The sequence below is a fragment of the Camellia sinensis genome, chromosome 10 (genome assembly GCF_055761805.1).
Source record: "Camellia sinensis isolate YWXY chromosome 10, ASM5576180v1, whole genome shotgun sequence".
Classification (NCBI taxonomy): domain Eukaryota; kingdom Viridiplantae; phylum Streptophyta; class Magnoliopsida; order Ericales; family Theaceae; genus Camellia; species Camellia sinensis.
In genome coordinates, this window is record NC_138970.1 from 76432311 (window position 1) to 76451987 (window position 19677).

At 38.5% G+C, this 19677-nt stretch overlaps 1 pseudogene across 1 annotated transcript in view; it reads left to right on the plus strand.

Moving 5' to 3' along the window:
* The first annotated feature begins 1731 nt into the window (after window positions 1–1731).
* Window positions 1732–19677, plus strand: part of LOC114284618 (carbonic anhydrase Nec1-like) — a 32076-nt pseudogene continuing 14130 nt past the window's right edge. The window contains exons 1-5 of the transcript XR_014341471.1: window positions 1732–1845; window positions 1991–2086; window positions 2350–2544; window positions 10406–10502; window positions 10596–10710. The product of XR_014341471.1 is annotated as a carbonic anhydrase Nec1-like (transcript). The remainder of the gene's footprint in view (window positions 1846–1990; window positions 2087–2349; window positions 2545–10405; window positions 10503–10595; window positions 10711–19677) is intronic.

Sequence of the window (19677 nt, forward strand, 5' to 3'; positions counted from 1 at the left end):
GCCGTGTTATCCAACTTGTGCTATTAACCATATTTACATTATAGATTTAGTGGGCATTAACAAAAATTTAAGTTTAGATATGCCTTTGCATAACAAATCGAGTTTCAATAAGCCAAATCCTATTGTAATTTTTTGCTCATACTGATAAAAGTCACTAATTCGGCCCCCTATTTTGTGGCACTTACTAGTTAGTTTTTCGAAAAATGTTTGTTTGGCAACGTTTTAATTGATTAAAGCTCTAGTCTTGTAACTAAAGAGATATAATAAAAAGAATTTCTTTTTTATTTTTTATTTTATTTTATTTTATTTTATTTTATTTTATTTTTTTTTGTTTTTTTTGTGAAGAAGGCAATTCCCAGTTTAACATTAGCATTGCTTGTTCTAAAATATTAAATAAGAAAAGAAAAAAAAAGTATTAAACTCAAGCCGAGATCAAACATTTATTTTTAAAGAAATGAGTCTGGTTGAATTTTTGGACTAGGAACTAATTGCCCTACAGTTATCTTAAAAATGTAGGGACCAATTGAGATAAAGATTACAGCTCTTCTAATGGCCGAGAAATGAAGGGCATGAGAGAGCATATGTGACCATCTTCTAATCACTTCAAAAATACTCGATTTTGTAATGAGGATTTTTTTTTTTAAGATCCTTGATATTAAGATTTTATAAGATAAATGATATACAATATTTTCATAGTAGTTAAGGTTTCTTAATATTTTCATAAAAAAAATTCGACTCAGAGAAATTTTGCAATTTGCAAGCCAACTTGCAAGCAAGTTGCCATGGCCAAGTTACCAAATTGTTCCCAAAACTATGTATAAATAGGGATTCAAGAAGGGAACAAGTCATCAAGTGAGTGAGAAGCAAGAACAAGCAAGTGAAGAGCATAAAGCCTTTACCAAGAGTGTTAGAAAGAGAGTGAGTTTAGTGAAAATTTCGCTACCATAGACTTAGGCGATATGCCGAACCACATAAATCTTTGTGTGTTCTTTGTTTGGTTTCTTGTTTGTGTTTGTTCGTGGGCCTTGGGCACAACAAATTGATATCAAAGCACCCAGGTTGCGAAAAAATTGCTCCAAAGCTCTATTTTTTGAATCTGCCATGAAACCAACTTTGTCCGACCAAACTTTTGAATACACCAATTAACAAACTCAATGCACAGTTAGTAGAAGAGTTTGAAATGAAGGATCTTGGAGAAGGAAAGAAAATTCTTGGTATGGAGATCAAGAGAGATAGGAAAAAGGGTATAGTTTGTCTGACACAAAATCAATATTTAAAAAAGGTGCTAGACAAATTTGGTATAAATAGGAAAACAAAAGTTGTGAGTACACCATTGGCCCATTATTTCAATCTTCATGTTTCGATGTCTCAGAGCACAGAAAAAGAGCTCAAGCATATGGCTCAGATTCTATATATCAATGTAGTTTGTGCATTGATGTATACTATGGTGTGTACAAGGCCTGAAATCTCACATGCTGTTAGTATGGTGAATAGGTATATGCATGATCTATGAAAAGGTCACTGGCAAGCAATGAAATCGACCCTAAGGTATATACATGGCACAATTGATTTGGGATTGAAGTTCTAGAGAGATAGCAGGCCTGGACAAAATCTGATTGGATATGTGGACTCAGATTATGCTAGTGTCTTGGACAAATGTTGGTCGACAGCAAGGTATTTGTTTACCTTGCTAAAGGACCTGTAAGTTAGAGGTGAACGCTTCAGTCAACAATGACTTTGTTTACTATAGATGCAGGGTACATGACAGTAACAGAAACATTCAAAGATGACATTTGGTTACATAGATTGGTTGAGGACTTGGAGATTATACATGAGCAAGTGGAGGTTTATTGTGACAGCTAGAGTGCCATTTGTTTAGCAAAAAACCAAGTCCATCATTCCCGCATCAAGAATATTGATGTCCAGTTCCACTTCGTCCGAGAAATAGTAAATGAAGGAGATGTTTTGCTTCAAAAGATTGGTACTGCAGATAATCCTACAGACATACTCACTAAGGTGGTATCAGGGATCAAGTTCAAACACTTCTTGGACTTCACCAATATCTCTCGACAGTAAGTACCTTCAGGTACAATGCAGTGGTCACTAAAGTTTAATGGAGAATCCTCACCAAGATAGAGATTTGTTGAATATAGTTAACTCAATTGTGTTAACACATTGAGTTAACTCAATGAGTTGGCTCAGATAAAAGAGCAAGTGGGCAAGTTGCATATTCTAGAAGCTTACTAACTTCTTTGCATAGATTTTGGAGAGGCAACTTGCAAGCCAACTTGCAAGCAAGTTACCATGGCCAAGTTACCAAATTATCCCCAAAACTTTGTGTATAAATAGGTGTTCAAGGAGGGAAAAAATAATCAAGTGAGTGAGAAGCAAGAGCAAACAAGTGAAGAGCATCAAGTCTTCACCAAGAGTGATGGAAAGAGAGTGAGTGAGGTGAGGTTGAGAGAGAGAAATAGCATTGCAATTTCTCTATTCAGTTTAGTGAAAATTCTGCTGCTTATGGACATAGGCGATCTAATGAACCAGGTAAATCTCTGTGTGTTCTTATTTGGTTTCTTGTTTGTGTGTTTATTTTTAGGCCTTGGGCGCAATAGGAACAGCGAAGGCGATAAACGGTAAAGGAAGAACTGAAATGCCATTGAGAGATCTCTGTACTTAGACTATTGAAATCAAGATTCTTGGGTTTGAAATCTTCTTCGACCTATAGCTACAAGATAGTGATGTCGAGAAAAATGTTGAGCCAAGTGCTGATGCTAAATAGAGCATGAAAAGTGACTCGAACAACAGCGAGCTTGGAGTAAGGGGAGCACTGGCATGTCTCCTCATAGATCCTTCGGTTGACTCAGAGAACTTGGGAGATAACCTTACCATCTCCATGATCGGGGACCAACCGGGTGTGAACTCAAAGCACCATCTCTTCTCTAGCAACTAGAAGAGGGCTACCTGTCTAGTTCTGAGTCGGGTGATAGGCTAGAATCTGATTCTGACTCTGATTCCACAGAGTCTGTGGAGTCAGAATCAGATTCTGGTTCTTCTGAGTCCGAGTTTGGTATTATTGGGGGTGATAACCCGGATGCCAAGGTCTTGTCCAGGTCCTCTTTTTCTTTTGCTTTTGAGTCGGTTGTAATCGAAGAGCTGGACCTTATGAATGAGAATGTTGCTACTGATTCTGAGTATTTCTCTATGTTGCTTGTTTATTACATTGACCAAGATTTTCAGAATTTTAATGAAAACGAAGATGAAGGAATTCCTTTGGTTTTGAAAAACTTGATTAATCGAAAGGAGGAGAGGTTTGTGAAACCTTGTGCTGATGAAATCATTGCTATTAACATAGGTACTGAGAAGGATCCGCGTCTAGTTCAGATCGGGTCCATGTTGTCTTCGAAGGAGCGCGAGTGCCTAGTCGTTTTATTAAAAGATTTCAAAGATGTTTTCGCGTGGTCCTACAAAGACATTCCTGGAATCGATCTTGAGATTATACATCATCGGATCCCTCTTGACCTCGAGGCTTGACCCATCAAGCAAAAGTTACAAAGAATCCATCCGGATTGGGCATTGAAAATCAAAGAAGAGGTCACTAAGCAAATCGAGGTAGGTTTCTTGTTAGTATCTGAATAACCAACTTGGTTGGCCAACATCATCCCAGTGCCAAAAAAGGATGATAGAATTCGGGTGTGTGTGGACTTTCGAGATTTGAACAGAGCTAGTCCGAAAGACGACTTTCCCTTGCCGCACATTGATGAATTAATGGATTTCACTACGGGTCATGCATTGTTACCCTTCATGGATGGATTTTTCGGGTATAACTAGATTATGATGGCGCCCGAGGACAAAGAGAAAACTGTATTTACGACACCGTGGGGTACCTACTACTATCGGATTATGCCGTTTGGGCTGAAGAATGCCAGGCTACCTATCAGAGGGTTGCAACCACTATTTTGCATAATATAATCCACAAAGGGGTCGAGGTGTACATGGACGACATGATTGTCAAATACAAAGAAAGAGATGACCACTACACCACCTTGAAAAAATTCTTTCAACGGATCAGAGAATACAAACTGAGGTTGAATCCGCAGAAATGTACTTTCGACGTGATAGAAGGGAAAATTCTGGGCTTTTTGATCACACAGAGAGGCATCGAGGTAGATCCTTCCAAAATCAAGGCCATCCTAGAAATGTCACCACTAAGGACTGAAAAGGAGGTGCGAGGCTTTCTGGGAAAAGTGCAATTCATAAGACAGTTTATTTATAAATTAACCTTGACTTGTGAACCACTATTTGGTCTCTTGAAGAAAGGAAAGAAATTTCGATGGGATGATCGATGTCAATTCGCTTTTAAGCAGATTAAGTAGTACCTTCAGAATCTTCCTATGTTGTTGCCGCTAGAGCTGGGGAAACCTTTAATTCTATACCTGTCGGTCACAGACATAATAATGGGATGCATGCTTGCTCAGGAATCTGAGGATAGGGTGGAGAAAGCCATCTACTATTTGAGCAAGAAAATGTTGGATTATGAGACCCACTACACTCTGTTGGAGAAAGGTTGCCTAACCTTGGTATGGGCTACCAAGAAGTTGAGGCACTACTTGTTAGCTTACTCTGTAATCCTGGTGTAACAGCGCCCGCGGGGGGCCTCGCGCTACAGCTCGGACTCGACTTTTCGCAGTCACGGTTCTTAATCTGAACCAAAGAGTCCAAATCTGGCAAATCGTTTTGAGAAACAGATTTTTGAAAAAGTAGTGCCAAACATGGACTGCTTTGCCAGATACAGAGTCGCCACCTAAATATTTTTTATGGGAGAATTTAGGAAACCCTGACTCGGTGCCGAAGGCCACATGTCCGTCATCACCGGAGTTGTCTCGGCTCGGGAGCTTGGGTACGATCGGGGAAGGTCAGCTATGAGCACCCCCTTTCGCCCGGTCCGAAGACCGGCCTCTACTAACCGTGATATCCAATTTTGAAAACGCTATGTGTTCTTATCCCATTTATTAGCCTAGAATTACTATGTTATGCGCACAGCAAACAAGTATAGACCAAATTGCTCAAATTGGGACAAAACATTTCATGTTTGTTTAAAAAAAATGGTTTGCTACTCGCAAGTAGGCTAAAATGCAGATTTTGCCACCCTCAAGTGGGCTTTTGGAAAAGGTGGTTTTGCCACTATCTAGTGGGCTTAAAAAAAATCGCAGTTTTAACGCATTATCCCAATTTAAGCAATTTGACCTCCATCCACAGGCATTCAAGCAGTTTATCTCATGTAAGCACTTAGCCGCATGGCAGGCATACTATTATGGCAACATTCACACGCATGCTGGATGCTAAAGCAAAAATACTTACATTGTACTCCGTGCCAAAACAGTAAACTAGTTAGCAAACATGCATGTCCTAGTTCATGTTATTTTGCCTAATGCCACACATACAAGGTGCAATTTTAGTTAGGCTCGGTTAACCTAGATATGGCATACGATATGCAACCAACTAATTCATGTATTTAATTTTGGAATTTGAAAATACGAATGCGTTTAGCATGATGTACCGAGCCCGGTGCATGTTAACAGATGCATGAATGCACGCATGCATATCATAAGGTATGCTAATTTCAAAATGCCCTAATCTACCATCATAAGCTGGTAAATAAAAGGGAAGAAAGAAATGGGGATTGGAAGACATGCACACACTCACCCACACTTATTACATGTTTACCCTCACTCAGAGGGCTCGAATTAATATTACAGTCCCAAAATAAAGAATAAATAAAATTATTACAAAATTTCCTAATTAATTAAAAAAAAGGAAGCAAAAGAATAAAGAGGGTGGCCACAGCCTCTGCCTCGGGGCGCGCAGATGATGCATGCTCGAATCCGTCCTGCCCGGAAAACCCGTACTATGCTCTTATCGCTTCTGTTTGTACTGCCTTGTCTTTCTGAAAAAATTCCAAAAGTGCTGGAGCAAGTTCCTTGCATTCTGCAGAGCACCACCGGCCAGACAGAATCGCCACCGGCACTCCAAACTTCCTGTCGGCACTTTATCAGGTTCATCGGCACTCCAGATAGTGCCGGTCGGCACTAAATTCTGCCGGTCGGCAGAAACTTCCTGCAACAGACAATCTGACAGCAAACAGAGGATAGGCAGTGCATAGTATGGAGTTTTTGGGCACATGTAAGCATGGTCTTACTTCTTATCATATTTCGAACTCAAAGAAGCACGACCTTCGACCTTTGAGCCATCCAAGGTGCATGATGACTCAATGGATCAAATTTGCTATTTGATATGAAAATGCATGCAACAAATAACGTGAAAACCGGGGCCTTATCAAATTGGAGTCAAAGGTCCCGATGACCGGGGATCAAGGCACATTACGTCACTTGAAGTACGAATGGTCCTTGACTCCCGCACTTGGTTTGACACCCCAAACCAAGTAAATGCAATGCATGCAATGCTCACAAGCCTCAAATGTGTCATACCACCAAGATGTAAAGCACAACAAACATTATGCTATCAACATGACAAATGTACAATGCTAAGCATGCAAGGTACCAAAATGGTGCAAACATGGACCAAATTGACTATGGGATCGATGTGCTACACAAAGTTTAATGGAACAACTATGCAACAAACATGGAGCAAGCACGCAAGAGGGCTAAAAAAAATGGCAAATGGACAGACCCTTTTCCTCCTCAAAACAGTGACCAAAGGTGCTTAAAATGGTAGGCAATCAACTCATGTTAAAAAGCAAATTCAAGGTCCCAAAGTTAAGACACAAAAGGAGACAACTCACCCCCATTATCATGACCACTCATGGCATGATCAAAACAAGCAAAAACAGGATCTATGCATGCAAAAATAGGACCCAAGAAGCTCCTAGTATGGCAACTAAGATATCCCCCATGAAGCAAACACACTAAGGCTCATTCTTAGGCATAAAGGGGACACATCTTCAAGGCATGAAAGAGGCCATGCATGCACACATACAAGCATGATTCTTGGACTAAAATATGACCCATAGATGATGCCAAATCAAGAGGGTAAACACAACCATGCATGCTAGAGGTCAAAATACTCAAGGCATCCAAGCCAAAATACAAAGCAACTCTAACAAACATGCTAAATATGACCAAGTTGACAACCAACAGATTTTAAACATGGAAAAACAATGCTAAATGCTCCATGGAACCAAGCCAACACACACAAAAATCATGGCCTAATCATAGGGTGTGCTTTTAAGCAAAATGGAGCGATACAAAGCAAATATCACAAGCATGCGAGAGGGCCCAAATCCGACCAAAAAAATAGAGATTATGTAAGACCTAAGATGCCTAAAAAAGTACTGAAATGAAGCCAAGAAACAACAAGCACGCATGCTATCCTTTTGAGCCCAAAAAAGCAAGTAAACAAAACCATAAAGGGAGAGGGGTGTCCCTCCCCTATGCAAGACTTCAAACCAACTTTTTTGACACTAAAATACACTGATTTTTGGTGATCAAAAGATCAAAATGCTGAAGTGAACAAAACCTTATCAAAAGGGCACCAAAATAGGCCAAACAAGGCCTATGAGGGTGAGTTTGCAATCTAACCACAAAGAGACCTCAATGAAAGTGTTAGAGCAGGAAAATATGAACCTTTTTTATGTTATACACAAGAGCTAAAACAGTAAACAAAATAGGTAGAAAACCGATGCAAGTTTGGGGAATAAAGAGGAAAATGCTCACCCTTGAAGAACCCTTGAAGAGCAAGTGGTCTAGCCTCCTTCTTTGGATCAAAACCAGTCCAAAACTCAAGAAACAACTCCCCCAAGTCCCTCAATCTCGGACTAAGGTGTGATAGTGTGTGTAATGGTGCAAAAGTAAGGTAAAACACACCTTTTGGGCCAAAAACCACACACAAAGGAGGGGGAAGAGGGAGATATAGAGATAGAGTGTATCTATATTGTTAAGGGCTGGTTTTTGCTTCTAAGAGTCTAACCTAGAACCAAGAGGGAAGCCTCCCTCTTATAAGGATCCCTCTTGCAAAGCTTATTCAACAAGCTTGGCTAGAGGGAAATCCCTCCATACACGTGTATGGAGGGGAAAGGAGTTGGTGCCAGCTATCACAGCTGGCACAAAATATCTCCATAAAGTGGAGGAACAGTGGTCGGCTGCCCAAAAAAACAGTGCCGACCGGCAACATATTATGCCGACCGGCAATAAAGTGTGCCGACCGGCAAACAAAATTGCCGATGGAAGAAAAAGACCAGCCGGTGGCCTCCAGCCACTGCCGGTGGTGTATGGGGATGTCTCACAAGGCATTCCCTGCCCCTCTAAGGCAAAACAAAAGTGTTTGGTGCAAAAACCAGACACTAAACAGTCGAGTTCGGGGATCTTGAGGCAAGGCGCGCGAGCCGAGACCTCCGGGAACTCCAAACGAACACAATCATGGATGATCACCGAGTGTTCAAACGGTGACGTCCAAGTCTTGAGGACGGTCAAAAATGGGGTGTCTACACCTGGTTTCGAGATTAGATCCCATCAAATATTTCTTTGAGAAACCAGCGCTTACAGGTAGGCTAGCCCGTTGGTTGCTTCTCCTCTTCGAATTTGATCTCAAGTATGTCACCCGCAAGTCGGTCAAGGGGAGAGCTGTAGCGGAATTCCTAGCAGATCACCTAGTAGAAGAGGATGAAGTGGTAGAATACATGTTCCCAGATGAAGCCATTCTGCAAGTCGAGGAAGAGACGTGAACAATGTACTTTGACGGAGCGTCTAATCAATACGGTTATGGGATAGGTGTGTTGCTGATAGCACCCGACGACTCCCATATACCTTTAGGCTTCAAACTCCGGTTCAATGTGTCCAATTACGAAGCAGATTATGAGGCATGTATCGCTGGTTTAGAAGCCGCCCTGGAATTAAGGAAAAAAAGGTTAGACGTCATTGGGGACTCGGATCTAGTTATTTCTCAAGCAAACAGAGACTAGAAGGTCAAAGAAGAAAAGATGAAGGCTTATCACCAGACCTTGGATGTTCTGATTCCTAGGTTTGAAAAGTTGACTTTCACGCATCTACTGAGAGAGAACAACAGGTTCGCTAATGCTTTAGCAACTCTATCTTCTATGGTAGACATCCCACTAGGAGTCTGGACGCGTCCGATTATCATTAAGTAGACATACATGTCGGCCTATAAAACTATCGCCGCAATAGATGAAGCGCAAGACAAAAACCATTTAATACAAATTACATTATGTTCATTTTATACAAATTACATTAATACTCTTTATATCATTCTGGTCCATGTACTTTCAATTTAATTAATTTTGACTCTTAATTTTAGATTTTATGACTCTTAATCAATTACTCCTTCTACTGTTTTCATATTTATATAGACCTAAAGTTACAAAATTTTCACGTCTCTTTCAATTCTTTTTTATTTTTTTATTTTTTTCCAATATAAAAAAAATGTGCCCCATCGGCTGGTCTTCCATTAAAAAAATACTTAAACTAAAAAAAATATACACATACATAATTTGATTTTTAAATAACCACGTGATCAGTAAATATTTTTAAGTAATTTATCTCATATTGACAGTAAAAACTCCTTTCAATTCCCCTTACACTGTAGTAAAAACTCCTTGTGATTCCCCTTGCGTCATTATTATAAAGATGTCAAGCTCGAAATTATCATCGCTTTTGTTTTATCTATAAAAGGGAGCTTGGTGCTCTTGTTATGCTGGAGCTAGATTTAGCTAGCAATTAAAATGATTTTTTTTATATTTTGTATTTATTTCATTTATACAAAAACAAATATGAAAAAGTTTATTAAAAAAATAAAGATATATACAAAGAAATTGGCTAAAATAACCCGACAACAACTCATATTAAATAGAGAATATGAATATCCATCATTTAAAATATATGGATCATAGTCATAGTTTAATCTACACAATTCGCTTGTTTTTTAACTTAAAATCTTTAAATAATTTTTTTTATATTTCTATTTTTTTCCCCTATACTTAAAAGAATTATGTTGTCATTATGTTTTAAAGAAGAAAAAAAAAATTTGAGGACCTAACGTGCAGCACCCTCCCCCATTGTTATATCTCTTAAACTTTTTAAATATAATTATAGAAGTCTTTGAAGTTTAGTATGTATAACTATATATATTATGGTTCTAATTAGAATAAGGTAATTTTAAGGAAACAATATTAATAAATTTTGGTAATGATTGAGAGGATCGAAAAATTAATTTAATTTATATAAATTATATTTTGAGCTACTTATAGAATGACATGAGTATTTGATGTGTTAATTCAAGAAAATTGAGAAAATTAGCGCGATTTTCAATCTAAAAAAGGTCACAACGTTTTCACTTATATTATATAATTTGTACAAAATTTCATGTCCATATGTAGATTAAATGGACTCTTGGTGAAGCTGGATCAATTGAAATCAATGGCACTGAGTACCAACTCCATACTCTCCTTCAGAGCACTCCTTCAATGGCAGAAGGTCTGCCTCTCTCTCTCTCTCTCTCTCTCTCTCATAGTAGTATTTTAGTATGTATCATCAACTACAATTAATGTTTGTGAATAATAATAATAGGTATGCCATGGAACTACACATGGTTCATGAAAGCCCACAAGAGAACGAACAGACTAAGATTGCTGTAATTGGGGTCTTCTACAAGATTGGTCGACCCGATCCTTTTTTCACTCAGGTATATCAGTATGATTAAGATTTAGTTTCACTATTGCTACAAATAAAAAAATAAAAAATCACAAATGTGTCTCGGTAATACTATATTCATTCATTCTGGTATAATATGAATTCAATTCAAAATTAATATAGGGATCACAAATATATATACATTGTATATATATGAATTTGATAGTTTTTGTTGTATCTTTGACAAATTCGTCAAGTTTGAAATAAATATAAATAAAGCTTGTACAAAAAAAAGTCAAATAACAAAGATTTTACAAAAAAAAGTCAATAATGGTATTTACCAAACATTGTCCTTATTTTGATCTAAACTAACTTCTAGGTGACATTGTGTCGTTTGAAAAGCGAGTTGGTTTTTGGACTTTATGATTTTTTTGACTATTCTAACTTGGGTTAAAAAGTTTAGTTTGGGAAGAGCTTTTTTATTTTTTTTGCTTTTTTGACTTTTTTTTGTGAGAGAATAATGTAATTATTATGAATTGGATGTAATGTTTTGTTTATTGTGGCTAAAATAACCTATTTTGTCTTTTATGACTAAAATAGCTCCAAACCTATCCAAACCCACTTGCCAAACTTAATTGTTAGAAAATTTGTTCAGGTTTCTTAAACTATTGAATAGCCTTATTGTATAGCTCAAAAATATTTAAGACCCTCAAAATTAGAGATTTTTATGATTTCAAAATGATGTGAACCAATTATGTTTTTTTATTTTTTTACTTTTTCTTAAACAAATCACAAGTGAGTGAAGTTGTGAAAATTGTGTTTTTTTAAGAGCCTATAAAATTGTTGTGTTTGTTGAAGCAACCAATACAATAAATACACCACATGACTGTTGGGTATACCTCTTTATTGGAGTGTGGGATCCAATTGATTTTGGAAAAAGAGTTTAATTTGGTTTAGTATTAATTATAATATATTTTTATATATTATATTTAATTTTATGGAGACCCAATTCAATTTGGAAACAACTAATGGTTTGATAAAAAAACCCTAGATGCACAATATATGATTGGTATTATTTTTCCCAAAAGAAAAAGTGCAGCCGTTTTTGCTTGGGAAGTTGCAGCACGTTTTTGATCAATTGATTGGTGAGAGTGCTTGGTAATTTGTTGGGGTTCAGTTGGTATTGATTGTTGCCCTGTTTGACTTGGTCAATCCAAGAATTGGTGCCATCAAATTCAAGAATTTGTGCTTTGCTTTGCAACTCTGTTTCGGTTCTGCTTTGAAGGTCTACATTGAAGTTTTTGATTTGGGTTAATTATTTTGGATCTTTTTCAATTCTGATTCTGAAAATTTTGGTTCATCAATTTGGTGAGGTCTTTCCTCTTGTTTATTTGTGATTACTTGGAATTCACCTAAGAGTGGTTTTGTGAGACCATTCGTGTCTTGTTTGTAATCGTTTGGAAACTCTTTGGTTAATAGTGGAATCGGATTTCGATCCCGTGGACGTACCTCACATTGAGGAAACCACGTAAAAATTCTTGTGTTACATTTGATTAATTTTTCCGCATTAGTTTTTATTCCCATTAATTGATTTACTTGCGGGGAATCATAGATTTTCCTAAACAACTGATATTAGAGCTTACGGTTTGTTTGAGTTTATTTATTTGTGTAAATCAATGGAAGAGAATGTGGGTCGTATGTGTAGCTTCAATGGAAGCAATTGGGTAACTTGAAAAATTAAAATGGAGGACCTATTATTTTGTAAAGATTTGTATGGACCCATTGAGGGTGATAGTGGCAAACCTGAAGGTATGAAAGATGAAGAATGGAAGAGGCTTAATCGAAAAGCCGTTGGTGTTATCCGTCAATGGATTGATGACAGTGTATTTCATCATGTTGCTACTGAAACTTCAGCACATGATTTATGAAAAAAATTAGAGAGTCTTTATGATAGAAAATTAGTTGGTTCCTCTCATTCAGAAGCATTTGTTGTGAGAGGCCGAAGTAAAACAAGGGGGAGGAGTAAGACTCCTCATGGTCGTGATCAAAGCCGTAACAAATCAAAAGATGATTTTTTTTTCAAAGAAAGACATTGAGTGCCATTATTGCCATGAGAAAGGGCACATGAAGCGGGAATGCCGAAAGCTCAAGAATAAGAAGAAAATGCGTGACAAAAGTGTGGACAAGAAGCAAGAAGACACAATGGCAGTTACTACCGATGATCTCATGGTCGTTTGTGAAGATGATTGTATCAATTTTGTGGGCCAAGAGAGTAATTGGATGATTAATTCTGGTGCTTCTTTTCATGTGACTTCTCGAGTTGATTTCTTCACTACCTACACCGAAGGAGATTGTGGTTTTGTTCGAATGGGTAATGAAGGTCTGTCCAAGATTATTGGCATAGGTGATGTTTGCTTGGAAACAAATTTGGGCTGCAAGTTGTTGCTTAAAGATGTGAGACATGTTCCCGACATTCGCCTCAATTTGATCTCTACTGGAAAGCTAGATGATGAAGGCTTCAACAACAAATTTGGTGATGGAATATGGAAGCTCACAAAGGGTTCTTTGGTGGTGGCTAAGTGCAAGAAGACTCATATACTTTATTCGATGCAAGGAAAAATTTGTAAAGGTGTTGTCAATGCACTTGAAGATGATACTTGTACCGAATTGTGGCACAAGCGGCTTGGCCATATGAGTGAAAAGGGGCTGCAAGTTTTGTTCAAGAAAGTGCTTCTACCCGATTTGAAAAGTACACATCTCAAAACTTGTGTTCATTGTTTGGCGGGTAAACAACATAGAGTTTCTTTTCATAAAAATGTTGCTTCTAGAAAAGAAAATGTTTTGGAGTTGATTCATTCGGATATTTGTGGTCCTTTAAAAGTTAGAACACATGGTGGTGCACTTTATTTTGTTACTTTCATTGATGATTATTCAAGGAAAGTTTGGGCTTTTTTACTAAAAACTAAAGATCAAGTTCTAGAAGTATTTAAGCGTTTTCAGGCCATGGTTGAAAGAGAAACAGGGCAGAAATTGAAGCGCATCCGATCAGACAATGGTGGTGAATACGTTGGGCCATTTGATGAGTATTGTCGCAGCCAAGGTATTCGGCATCAAAAGACAGTTAAGAAGACTCCTCAACAAAATGGCGTTGCCGAGAGGATGAATCGCACCATTGTGGAAAGAACAAGGTGTTTGCTTTCACAAGCTAAATTGCCAAGATCCTTTTGGGGTGAGGCATTGAAGACAACGGTTGATGTAATCAATTTGTCTCCTTCCTATCCTTTGAATGGTGATGTTCTAAAAAGAGTTTGGACCGGCAAAGATGTGTCTTATGAGCACTTGAAAGTGTTTGGTTACCGAGCTTTTGTTCACATTCCAAAGGATGAGAGGTCCAAGCTTGATAGTAAGTCAAGACAATGTATTTTTCTTGGCTATGGGCGTGATGAATTTGGGTATAGCTTGTGGGATTCGGTCGACAAGAAAGTCATTCGAAGCCGTGATGTTGTGTTTCTTGAAGACCAAACAATTGAAGACTTTGGCAAAGGTGATCAACCGGAGCCAAAAACTAGTGATCTCATTGACATGGATTCATCTCCTTCATCTTCAATTGATGATGAAAACGAGAGAGATGTGCAGTTACCTATTGAAGATGTAGAGGATGATGCTAATCCTAATGAAGTTAAGCTAGAAATTAAGGAAGAGCATCCAACTCAAGAACTGCCACCACAACTTGAGTTGAGGAAATCTACAAGGGACCGACAACCTTCAAGAAAGTATCCTCCCAATGAATTTGTGTTGATTTTCGATCAAGGGGAGCCTGAGAGCTACCAAAAAGCAATTGAGCATGCAAAGAAAGGTGATTGAAAAAAGGCCATGGAAGAGGAGATAAACTCCTTACTTGAAAATCACACCTATGACTTAGTGAAGTTGCCTAAGGGGTGGAAAATTCTGAAAAATAAGTAGGTTTTCAAATTGAAGAATGATAGTAAGAATCTGAGGTACAAAGCACGTCTTGTTGTGAAAGGGTTTGGGCAAAAGAAAGGTATTGACTTTGATGAGATTTTCTCGCCGGTTGTAAAGATGTCTTCTATTCGGGTTGTACTTGGCATGGCTGCAAGTATGAACCTTGAAGTTAAGTAACTTGATGTGAAGACCGCATTTCTTCACGGTGATCTTGAAGAAGAAATTTACATGGTGCAACCAGAAGGTTTTGTGGAGAAAGGGAAAGAGAAATTTGTTGGCAAATTGAAGAAAAGTTTGTATAGCCTCAAGCAAGCCCCACGGCAATGGTACAAAAAATTTGACTCTTTCATGATGAATAATGGTTTTTCTAAAACCACGTCGGACCATTGTGTGTTTGTGAAAAATTTCCCGGATGGCAAATTTATTATTCTTTTGCTTTATGTTGATGACACGTTAATTGTGGGTCAAGATTCTACCATGATAAACAAGTTGAAGTTAGAGTTGAGTAAATCTTTTGCTATGAAAGATTTGGGACCGGCAAAGCAAACACTTGGTATGAAAATTGTTCGTGATCGCAAAGAGGGGCTGATTTGGTTGTCTCAAGAAAGCTACATTGAGAAAGTTCTTGAGAGGTTCAACATGAATAAAGCAAAGCCGGTTGGTTGTCCACTTGCGGGTCACTTCAAGCTTAGTTCGAATCAATGTCCTACAAGTGTGAAAGACAAGGAAGAGATGCTGAAAGTTCCTTATGCTTCAGCAGTTGGTTCTTTGATGTATGCCATGGTTTGTATAAGGCCGGATGTTACTCACGCCGTTGGTGTAGTGAGTCGGTTTCTCTCTAATCCGGGTAAAGAACATTGGGCAGCGGTAAAATGGATTCTAAGGTATCTTTGAGGGACTTCGAAGTTGTGTTTGTGTTTTGGGGATGGTAAGCCGATGCTTGATAGGTTCACGGATCCTGACATGGCCGGTGATATTGATTCTAGGAAATCTACTTCGGGTATTTGATGACTTTTGCAAGGGGAGCTGTGGCGTGGCAATCTAAATTACAAAAATGTGTTGCTCTCTCAACTACCGAAGCTGAATTTATTGCCATTACAAAAGCTTGCAAAGAAGAGTTATGGTTGAAGAAATTTTTGCAAGAATTGGGTTTGAAGCAAGAAATGTATGTACTTTATTGTGATAGTCAAAGTGCTATTCTGTAACGCCCTCAAAAAAATACATAAAACCCAACATTTCAAACATGCATTGATACAAAAGAAATCAACCATTTCTATTTATCAGAGTAATTCTTACAACTGTATTACATGTTAACAACAAAAGCAAATGCCCTATGGGCTTACAGCTTTCCAAGTTAACACTTGGATACAAAAAGAAGAGTACTAACTCAATACATATTAAGCCCTTGGCTGGAATTTACATGTAATACATCAAAATAAACAAAAGAGTCTTCAACTCTCATTATCATCCAAGCTACGTCCTTGGAGGTGGCATACTACCTGTACCTGAAAATAATGTCCCATAAAGGGTGAGCCAACGCCCAGTAGAGATATGCTAAGCATAGCATGAGCAATACCTAAGACATTAGTAATTGATAAATGTTCAATTTTCGTAAACCAATTCATAACCCATTTCCATCTCATGACCACTACGTTCATGTTTCATTTCAGTTTCCATTTCTTATCAATTTCACAATTTACATCAATGGCTCAGAATCTGGCCAACCACTTATATGAGACAGTGACTCATATTAAACATTTCCCATTATCACAATAGATAAACATACTAGTTGTATCAGCATCTCAACAGGTAAGCATACAAGCTGTACCCACATTTCAACAGATATGCATATTAGCTATATCAACACTGCCAATGACAAGCATATGAGCTGTATCAACACTTCCAAGGATAAGCATATGAGCTATATCAACACATTATCTGACAAGCATATGAGCTGTATCAGTGGAGTCCATCCCCTATCTCCTCCCAAACAACATCCGGTTTAGAGGTCCATCCCCTATTTTCCCCTAAACCGTGGAGTACATCCCCTATCTCCTCCCACACACACAATGCATATATACACAAAGGTCATATACACAATCAATCAATACATAACGTTAATGTATTCTATCAACCCTCATATTCTATGACATATCCAATTGATTAGTTTTAGTTTGCCTAATCATCATGCATTGTCTACAACAATCAAAACTACCCTCCACCGGTAGCCCAAGCAATTATTTCTAAACAAATAATAAAAGCTCCAACAGATAAAATATCAATGTTTTCAAAAGTGAGCGATTTATAAATCCAACTCCATCATTTCACACCATAATGAGCCAATTTCATTATTTCCAACTCAATTTCATAAGTTCACAATTTTTCCAAATTAATTATACCAATTAATTTTAAACAACAAATTAGGGCTTTTACCCCCAACTCTCGATATTAACCCAAAGGTTCAAATATCACCAACCAACAACAATATCATCATTTTGAAACCCAAAATACATATTATGAGCCCAAAATCATAAAACCCTCTTTAACACATTTTGAAACCCTAAGTCCCAAAATCAACCATTTAAACAATAGGCTCAAAATCTAGGTTAAAACCCATAAGAGTGAGTAGGAATCCCTACCTCAAAAGATGAGACCCAACGAGGAAGATGGTGAAAACGAAGTTGCTCCAAACCACGAGTTTCTTGGATCAAAAGATAGCCCTCGACGATCAACAACCTTTTTGTAAAGGCCAAAGGTGAGGAAAACACCTTAGCTAGGTCAATATCTAGAGAGAAGGCGAGGTTTTAGAGAGAGAGACTCTCAAATGGCTGTAGACGTCCCCCGAACGCCCCGGGAGGGTGAGTCCCGTTCTATTCATTTGGGGTCACTACAGCTTAGGACTCTCAAATTGTCACAGTTCTAAGTCTGAACCGAAGAGTCCAAATCCGGCAAATCGTTTTGAGAAAACTGATTTTTGAAAGAAGTGCCAAACATGGACTGCTTTGCCAGATACAGAGTCGCCACCTAAATATTTTATTTTTGGGGAAATTTAGGAAACCCTGACTCGGTGCCAAAGGCCACGTGTCCGTCATCACCAAAGTTGCCTCGGCTCTAGAACTTGGGTACAATTGGGGAAGGTCACTTTGTGAGCACCCCCGCTCGCCCGGTCAAAGACCGGCCTCTACTAACCATGATATCTATTTTTGAAAACTTTGTGTGTTCTTATTCCGGTTATTAGCCTAGGTTACTATGTGATGCACACAGCATATAAATATAGACTGGGTCGCCCGAATTGGAACAAAACATTTCATGTTTATTTATTTGAAATATGGTTTGCTACTCGCAAGGAGGGTTAAAACATTTGATGATTTATTCCAATTTAAGTAACCCAACCTTCATCCACAGGCATTCAGGCAGTTATATCACATAAGCAATTAGCCTCATGGTAAGCATGCTATCATGGCATTCACTCACACGCATGCAAGGATGCTAAAGCATAAAGCTTACCGAGTACTCCAAGCCAAAACAAAAGCTAATTAGAAATCCATGCATGGATCCTAAGTATACAGAAATGCCTAATGTAACACATACAAAAATGCAACTATAGCAGGCTCAGCTATTCTAAGATGGCATATGAAACGCTACAACTATCATGTATTCAATTTGGAATTGAAAGTACAATGCAGTTAGTATAATGCGCCGAGCCCGGTGCATGCAAAACAGATGAATGATGCAAACATGCTGTCATACTGTATGCTAATTGAAATATGCCCTAATCTAACAATCATAAGCAGATAAATAAAAGGGAAGAAAGACGTGGGGTTGGAAGACATACATCACACTCACGCACACTTATTACAGTTATGCCCTCGCAGAGAGGGTCTGAATAAATATACAGTCCCGAATAAAAGAATATTACAGTCCAAATATTACAGATTCCTAATTAATTTAATAAATTAAGAAAATTGTAAAACTGGCATGCAAGCCAGGGACTGCCTTGCTTTTGATGGATGATGCATGTCCGGGTTGTCTTGCGCGGAAATCCACCGGGATGCCCCAATTAGCCTCTGTTTAGCAGTTATTCTTAAAACGCGTGCCAAGTCCCGAAAAGTTACTGATTCTTCATTTTGCTGCAACAGAGAGCAGGAAAGGGGCATAGCAATGTATTTTCACAAATATATGCATGCCTCGATCCTCGTGCCACCAATCACGCATACCGAGGCATGATGGCCGAGGAGTCGAATTGCACAACTCAATATAGAATGAATGCACGTATAAACACAACAAGAACCTAACTCCATCATGGATAATCCGGAGTGTCAGTGACTGGGAATTGAGACACGTTCCGTCACTCGGAGTACGAAACGCACCTCGTTTCCCATGCCCGGGCTAACTCCTATCCCGAACATGATGCAATATGCATGATATGCATGAATGCAACTAAGATACAATCCTAACATACACAATGCTATGAAAATGAGATGCCTCGAAATGCGTGCACACGGGCACGCAAACTGAGAAAATGACAGAATGCGATCTAAGATACAACCTAGTATGCACTATGCTATAAAAATGAGATGCCTCGAAATGCGTGCATGCGGGCACGCAAACCGAGAAAATGACATACGCAATGCAAATGACATGGAAATATGATATGGACTTATACTAACATGAGAGAGCCTCAGCCACACTCACATAAGAGGCCGATAGATGAAAATGAAGTGCCTCGAAATGCGTGTCCACGGGCACGCAAACCGAGGCAATGGTATATGCAATGCAATGGCATAGAAATGGCATATAGAATGCAACATGGACTTATACTAACATGAGAGAGCCTCAGCCACACTCACATAAGAGGCCGATAAATGAAAATGAAGTGCCTCAAAATGCGTGCACACGGGCACGCAAACCGAGGCAATGGTATATGCAATGCAATGGCATGGAAATGGCATATAGAATGCAACATGGACTTATACTAACATGAGAGAGCCTCATCTACACTCACATAAGAGGCCGATAGATGAAAATGAAATGCCTCAAAATGCGTGCACACGGG